Source organism: Meleagris gallopavo, chromosome 3, assembly GCF_905368555.1.
Source record: "Meleagris gallopavo chromosome 3, MGAL_WU_HG_1.1, whole genome shotgun sequence".
Lineage (NCBI taxonomy): Eukaryota > Metazoa > Chordata > Aves > Galliformes > Phasianidae > Meleagris > Meleagris gallopavo.
Window position 1 is genome coordinate 29,693,661 of NC_139406.1, and position 8,562 is coordinate 29,702,222.

Genomic DNA, 8,562 nt, shown 5'->3' on the forward strand with positions numbered 1-8,562 from the left:
CCTTGCAGCACCAGCCTTTGGGCACAGGCACCAGCCCTCTGTACCTCGCCATGCTTCTATGTGCAGCTGGAAGGAGATGGGGGCTTGAGGCCTCCCTGGAGGAGGCTGCAGCACAGAATATTGATCAGGCACATGGCTGCTCACACTTAATTACCAGAACACATTTTCCAAAGTGCCTGAATGGCTCAAAATGGTGAGTTCTGCCCGCCAAGCTCAAGTGACTTGCACATATTGGAAAACTGCTTCCAAATAGCTGTCTCTCTCTCTCTCTTTGTGTATTTTCAGTTATGCAAGAATATACCATAAGCATCATTCAAGCAGGTGAAAAATATACAACTTCAAACTTCTACAAAACTGCACAATTCCTTGGAATACCTCCGGCCCCTCTTTTTCTGATAGAAAACAAAATTTCTTTGCTAATTCTCAGATTTTAGTGAAACGGTGGTCCTTTTTCCCTGTAAGCACATCATGCTAGATGGATGGACTGCAACAAAATGAGTTACATGTTGCATTTAAAGGTAAGTATCACCTTTTAAAATTTGCCTGGCTGTTGAAATCTGGCAAAACAATAAGGTGAGCTCAGCTCTGTGCCCAGCACAACTCCTTATTGCCTCTCTCCCCTCCAGGCTGTCAGGAGCACCTGCTATGATGTGCACCAAATGCTCAGCAATAACCAAAAAGTACTCTGTTTTCTGTTGAAATGAAACAAGTTCTATTGAGAAAAGTAGTTTTCAGAAGCTCTGCAGGAAACTGTATGCACACTTCTACAGAAGCCAGCTTTAAGCAGCATCAGTTGATACATGTGAAACATGGACCTCTGCAGTCCTTAAGAGGCAGCTCCAGTCACTTGGTGCCAGAGCTCCCTGGGGCTACCTTGTCTCGCATCTCAGTTACCCAAACAACAAGCACTGACATGAAACAAGCTTTATCAAAATGCAGCCTCAGGGTCATCCTGTGCAGTTTTGACCTACAGTTCTCCATTTGCTCCCCAGCCACTCTGGTGTTTTCTGCTGGTTTATCTTTTTTTTTTTTTTTTTTTCTTTTTCCCCCCATGCTGTTATCTCCTGCTTGGGCTGCAGCTGACTAACCTCTCATGAGGAAAAGTATGGATTTTTCAAGGTTGTGGTGAACTGGTATTATATTTGCTATAATTATATAATTGCTATATTATCTCAGCTATAATGTCTCATACAGAAGAGGCTCCTGTCTGCTCAGGACCTTCCCAGTTGAATCTCTTCACCCCATTCTCTTCTGGGACTTGGAGGTTGCGTAAACTGATCAGGCTTCGTCACACAAGGCTGGTACTATCTTGCCAATGCCATGGGTGATAAGGGTAAAGGATACTTCTTATAACATATACCTCCAGGGTTGTTCTTGGACTTTTTGACCTCTATATGTTTTAGACTTTCTGAGCCTATCTCTGATACCTTATAAATAAATGACCATCCTGGTGATACTGGTGTGGAGGATTCCTGTGAGGCTGGTGCAGGTCCTGATGAGAGGCTGCTCTGACCTTGCGGGGCTTGGGATCATCATGTCCTGTCTGTATTTACACTGAAAATTGAGAGGTTTTAGAAAGGTTAGGCAGACACATGCATAATCTTGCCTTCATCTTTGTGTCATGTATCTTTGTGCACAGCTGGTAATCACAAACTTAGCCCTAAACTTCAAGTCATGCTGCTAAAGCTGTTGCCTTCTAAACTGTTTGGACATACTATTTCATGCAGTGTATCAGGTCTAACATGTCTGTAATCTGTCTTCTGTCTCCCTCTGATCCAGCACTCGTCTCCCAGGGGTGTCTGTCAAATAGAGCTCTGATTCATTACTCAAGCTCTTACCATGTTTCCTCACTGTTCTGCCTCAGATCAAAGCTGCATCATCTTTCCCATTGCACCCCTGGCTCCCTAAATAGCTAGAGCTGCTCCTGTTGCAGCTCTGCCCATCTCTGTGCAGCTGGGGCAGTGAGATGCTGTGCCTGTGCACTGTCCTGTTGTTAAGAGCAAATCAAGTGGGTCTGGGCTGCTGCACTGCCAGCCATTTTTTTTATGTATGGGTTTTTTTTGTTCTTTTTTTTTTTGGTCTGACAGTTTGCCATGGGCACTTCAGCTTGGCCTAAGGATATGCTCTGCAGCTCTGCTCTGGAAGCCTGTCTGCCACTTGTTCAACTTGTGTTGGATAAATAATAGCAGGTCTTTGCTGCAAACACTAGTTGTCTATTAAAGAAAAATGCTGGAAGAGAGGACAGGAATCTCTTGCAGTGCTCATCATGTGCAGCAACTTACAGCTACCGATGGAGCTTCCCTTCTGGGCCATAAAGTCTTCGCAGGCAGACACTGGAGTGGTGCTTTATGGCCTTTAGAGCATGCTGCTCAAAACATGGGCTGCCAACTGCTGCCCAAGGGACGTGCCAAATGCATTGCTTGATACAGGGCCTGCCGAGCATGTCACCAGCGCCAGGCAGGGCCTGCTCCTTACTGGGGACACACAAGTCCCTGTGCCAGGTGTTTGGCTACCTGCAAGCGCTCAGCAGGTGCTTCCTCATGGCACTGCCTGATTTCTCCAGGGCTGGATCTGTTTCTCTCAACAATTTCACTTGCTAGCTGGAGTCCCACAAGCAGCACCGTTTTTAATTAGGGGCTCTGTAATATCTCCTAAGATGCACGTTTTGTCAGAGATCTTACATCTGAAGCATAAGGCTCTATTACCCCTTATTTTTCTTCTTGGTTTGGAGCACAATTACTGTGTCCCTTTACAGTCTTATTCTGTCCAGGTCAATCTTCCAGTAACTTTCTCAGTGGTTCAATTGTTCCAAGCACTATTTTGAAAATAATCTCTCTCAGGTCACTTTTTGCCCTTCTTGCGCAGTCTGCTCCTTGTTTAGACAGTAACAAGTTTTAATTCCTCTTTTCCTCACTGCCTACCTACCTTCTGCCACTAATTGCCTTCTTCCCTCTCCGAAGCCATGTTTACACAGAGACATGGAACCAGCTGTCAGAGCCCCACCAGCCTGAGTCTCGTCTGCCTGGAACAGAGCGTACAGCACAGAAACATTTGGGTTAAACCGCTTAAAAGCAAATTTAGCCATCCTAATGGAGCACTAATGGTACTGATGTTAATGAGAGGGAAATTCTGTGAAGGCCTGCAGCACACATCCCTCACTTACTGACAGCAAATGGGAAGCTTTTAAAGGTGGGCTCTGTCCTAATATCGTCTGTTGGAAAGGACTCGATGTTCCATAAAGTCCATGTTATTGCTCTGAAAGACTAAATGAGGGAGCGCGCTACTAACTGGAGTGCTTGTGAAGATTAAATCCGTGTTTAAGGGGATTGAAATTTTTTAATGCAAAATTCAACAGCTAGAAATTTTACACCAACTACTACTTAATTAAAATTATTAAGGTTTCAAAGAGTGTAAGTTGGGATAGACCGTGAAAAAATTTGGTCTTAAATGTGTAATTAAAATATAATTATATTGGAAGAAAGTCATTACTGATGTTGTACCTCAAGTGCATATCTAATATGCTATCAGGAGAAAAGGTTTATGCATTTGGGACACCAGCTGTATAAGATATAAAAGGATGTAGTCATTGAGATAAAGAGATATTAGCAAGATCATCTAAGTAGGTAGTAACAGTCCTTTTACAGCCCTAATCCTCAGGCTACATTCAGTGAAGGATCTGCTTTGTCTCAGACTAAGATGTGCAGGGCACTTTGGCAAGTTTTCCTTTGACCTATTTAATTGTTTCCCAGCTCTCTGCCTAGGGCTGTCAGCAAAGGAAGCACCTCTCAAGCAGTGTCAGACATTTCTGGGCGAGGGGAACATTAGCACTAAAAAAACTCATTTGCTGGTATCTGAGAACCATTTAACAAAGATATTTGAAGAACCTGATGCCATCTGGTTAAAACCAAGAAAGGAGCAATCCTTGTGACAACAGTCAGTATCACCCAGAATTATGGTGTTAGTGTTAATGCACAGTTTTGCCTTTGCAGGGTTCTTTTTAACCTTATTCAGATGGCACCTTTTCAAAAAAATTAAAAAAAAAAAAGAAAAATATGACATTCCACACAGTTCACAAAACCTGTAGCCTAATCAAGTTTCACTGGTCTTGCAGTCACTGAAGGAACAGACAATGAAACTAAGGAAAATATTCTTCAAAGACGTTTTAGGAGGAAAGATAGAAGTGTGAGCATAAAATAGAAGCCACTTCGTACTCTCTGGTGACTGAACGTCCCATCATTTATTTATTTATTTATTTATTTTGGTATTGTTCTTGTCGACTGTACTAAGGTTTGGACTTGTTTCACGAAGATCTTTCATAATAAGTAACAGGTAGGTCAAAGATGCAAAGTTCACAGTCCCACTGGGAGCAGATCTTTCTCAAAGGTTCAGACTCATAGATTAGATTTGAATGATCTGGGACATCTGGATGTAACCTTGAATTCAAATGGCATCAAAAGGATTTACTTGTAAGCTTTTGATTTAACCTCGTCTCTTCACACAACTTTCTGAGTTTTTGAAATGTGATTTTTACAAATACAATGAGCCTTGTAAAAGAAATCTGGAAGAGCAAATGTGAATCCCTAGGCTGTTCAGTGTCCCCTTTGATACAGTACAAAAACACTGTAAGTAGCCTAATGTTTTAATGAACAGAAATATATTCCTGGCAAAGAATTGAATTTAGCACTTAGTGAAATGTGCTCTACTGAACTGGTGACATTAGGTTCATAGTCAAGCTTTTATTGCTAAAAAGAAATTGCGGTCACACTCTTCATATTGAAAATTTAGTTTAATAAAGTAAAATTCAGTGACAGTAATTTCTCTCTATCTCTAGATTTCCTGCAGCAGTACTTGGTAAAAGAGATAGGAAACATGCAGACCTTGAGATAGCCTTTCTCACACCAAAGACCAATGTCTTTATGGACTAATACTCAACAAGGATGTTCTCAAGCAACTTTTCATTTTTAACGCAACACAGAAGATGTGCAATTCTCAACGTTGTAGAACTCCATCATCTAAAACAGTGCACATTTCAGAGTAAAGGGGTGATTCTTTTACAACATTAGCAATATCTGTCAACAGGGCAGGACTGAAAGAAGTCAGCCTTCTGTGACTAATAGCGTAAGCAGTCCCTTCCCTTAAGCAGTTTCTTTTTATCCCCCAAGGGTCTTGTAGTAACTTATACCTGAAGAAGCAGCCTTTTTATCTTCCTCAATCTAATTAAAATACAACATCAGGCAGATGAGCAATACAATATTGCTAGTGTCCATTTGTTAACTTGTCAGTCTCTGAAGGATTTCCAGTTCTAGTTGTGATTGAAGAGGCACCAGATTACTCAGCTGTAGAAACCACAGATGAAAAAAATCCCCGACTCTTGCAATCACAAAACTCGTGAGGATTTTACAGTCCGTGGGGTGAGATTAACTAACAGAACAATACAAATGGAGTGAAAACGTGTTCCATTCACACGTCACTTAAAAGCCAAATAAATTTTCCTTATGGTGAGTTTTGCATTTTTGTAGCTGTATGAAACTTTTTTTCTTTTATGTGCTGAGGGGTAGGTGGTTAAATTTAGCAGAGAAAGTAATGGCTCGAAGTATATAGTGGAGATAGACAAGGTTCATTTTCTAATGTCTATACACTACAATTGCATGTGACTCATTCCCTACAGTTCTCACCTGTGCTCCTCTCCAGCCAGAGGCACTGGTAGGGCAGGTGCTGTCAGAGAGAGATTGTTGTGACCACTTGTATTGGAACTGCTGAATCACAGCCTGAACCTCTGATTGATCACCTAAGGTGAGCAATGAGTCAGCCACGAGAGCACAGGTGAAGGCAATTCACCTGTGCTGCTGGAAGGGACCCATTTAAGAGCTGACTACCAGTGGGGAAGGATCTCTTCTGGAGATTCACTCTGCTGGAGTTTCGTAAGCAAGCCCAGGATGCAGGTAAGTGTCCAATCTTTTCTACTTTGGTGTAATAACTATGTAGCTGAGCTCTCTGGTATACCTCATAGCTACAGCATTTGTATATTCACTGATTGTACACCACTGAATGTCATAAGATGTGGGTAGAGACTGGATGGAGGTCATCCATCCAACCCCTTGCATTTGTAAAGTTAGGAACAATGTAAGTATTTGCAGACTGAAACCTATGGCACTGAATTTACAGGATTAAGTATTTTTTTACTGGTATTTTATGTCCTGTACATAGTTGCATCTTCTGTCTAAGCTTTTAATTTGTAAGGTGTGTAACCGGAATGTATGAGGGTTTTATCGCCAAGAATTTCAGAGTTTGCTGTCATTTTGCATATGGACATAAGGTAATGCATTCTTCCTTCTTATTTTATTATTTTACTCATTAAAGGCTAAACACAAATTCATGCATTTAAAAACAGTGCTCTGAAATTGCATGGCTATATAATTGCAATTTATCAGACCAAAAATTAAATCTAAAATTAGACATAAAAATCACAACATTACCAGTCCTGGATTTAAGGCTTATATTGCTCCAAATTTCAAGGAAAATATTTAAGAATCGATTTAAATGCTAATGAACTGGTTTGCCATAAAGCTAGCAAGTAGTTACACTCAATCAGAGTAAAAGAGAAACAGTATTAGTTTTTCCTCTGTCGGCCTTCACTTGTGACATTATATACGTAAATTCACAAATGTTCTTGTGTCTCCCAGACCTACAAGCCACAACATAGTAAAAAGACACTTTCCTGAAACCAAGACGCAGTGAGCAGAAACAGAAAGCTTTCTTCCTTGCACATTTGTTGGGTCAAAACCAGGCAACATAAGCACGTGCATGAACTGCAAAATGTGTACAAGAGGGAAGGGAAGATCCATGAATGACAAGCTGAAGGAGAGTGACAAAGCTGCCCCTATGGTCTGTTGGTGGAGGAAAGCTGCTCATGTTGGCCTCCACATAGCAAAATGCACTCACCTTATCTGTTGAAGTTTCACCTGGATTTTCTGCCAGAAGAAGAAATGTGACTTTGAGATGCATCCCAATCTGAAAGAGGGCAGAGGAGAATTCCAAGCCCTGTTAACCTAGTAGAAATATAGTCTCTAAATCAGAGAAGATAGGATAGATAGGGAGACTTCTGCTTCTGTAGGCAGTGGGAGTGGTGGGACCCCATAGTCACCATCTCACAGCATATCAGTGACTGCAACAGCCTTGGGTGGTTTTGAGGAGCGGGGACATCTGCCTGCACCACTTCCAAACAACCAGAGGCTCATTTTCATCAATCTGATTGTTAGCAGGTTCAGAATCTAAATATTAAAAGAGAGCCTCAGAATTAAATAGGCAGAACCCTCTAGTCCTTATTCATTAAGCATCTGGGGGCTTCTTCCCCCCTCCCTAAAGAAGGTTTGAAAAGACAAGTTATCCTTACGAAATCTTATGAACGCCCACGAGACAATTTTGCTTTGAAGTATCGATGTGACAGGGCAAAAGCAGAACAATTTGATACTAATGATTTCAGTCACCATCCTAATGCTTCATGTTTTAAAGATCATTTTGCAATAAAGACATCATGATTTTACAGTCACATTAGAATAATAAACCTTAGCATTTATGGAATACTTTAAAACAGAAAATAAATTGGAACAATAAATGTTTTTCTCATTTTAGAGTTGGAGAAACTGGGTCTCAAGGAGGGGACCTTGTCATAGTGCAGTTGGGGGCAACTTCTCCTCATCCCTCGTCCTGGGGCTGCATTTTGGGTGGTACTGTCCCTTACCTGCTACTGCAGATGACTGATGACAACTCTCTGCAGAAGACAACAGATGCAGGCTGATGTTCTAGCTCCCTTTCTTGTGAGTTCAGGCACTTCACTGAGGCGTCTAAAATAGGAATGCTGAAACTCCCATTAGGAGGAAAAAAAAAAATAAAAGTGGAGAGAAGTGACAAGATCTTTTCACAATAGATGAGATTAATACAATTCACTAGACTTGCTGGAGGCAGGAAGTGGCTATTAATCCACTCTTCACCATCATTTTTGCTGGCACATTCTCTGCCCAATGACCTGTGGGAGAGGAGCAGCTCCCCAATCTAGGTAGCTGCTGCCCACCTTGCTCCACCAGGGGATTCCAGGGCTGGAGTGGATACCAGCAGGCAGACACTACACAGAGATGTGGCTGCTGCAAAGTATCCTTTGAGCTCAGGGAGCAGAATGATGGGAGGCTGCCCATAAGTCATATCTCTAGTGAATGTTCATGAGCCTCCAATCCAGCTTGATGCATTACTAATCTTGAAACTCTCTTTCCTAACTTTCTTCATTCCTTTTGCTATCACTTGCTAAGCAAAGGTATGTGTTTTTCTTCAAGAAACTCCACTGACATCTCTGCTAACACACAGCTTAGATGATGACAGAAAAGGAACAGATGGTTCTGTACAGGATTCCCCAAATGCTCAATATTTACGGACATCAGACAATGACTTATCTTAGACCATCTACATTTAAACCACAGCAATGCAAATGAAGCTTCCTTTGCATAGTAAGTAGTAGAGATGGGATATTACTAAATACATTTGCATCTTCACTAGTAAATGACATTCCTC

At 41.6% G+C, this 8,562-nt stretch overlaps 1 long non-coding RNA gene across 1 annotated transcript; it reads right to left on the reverse strand.

The window, feature by feature from the left end:
- Positions 1 to 367: 367 nt before the first annotated feature.
- On the reverse strand, positions 368 to 7,869 carry LOC146544648 (uncharacterized). Its single transcript, XR_014882360.1, has 4 exons — positions 7,742 to 7,869; positions 6,943 to 7,011; positions 2,926 to 3,022; positions 368 to 1,554 (listed from the first exon to the last, which is right to left on the reverse strand). It is a non-coding gene; the product is annotated as an uncharacterized LOC146544648 (long non-coding RNA).
- Between the last annotated feature and the right edge of the window lie 693 nt (positions 7,870 to 8,562).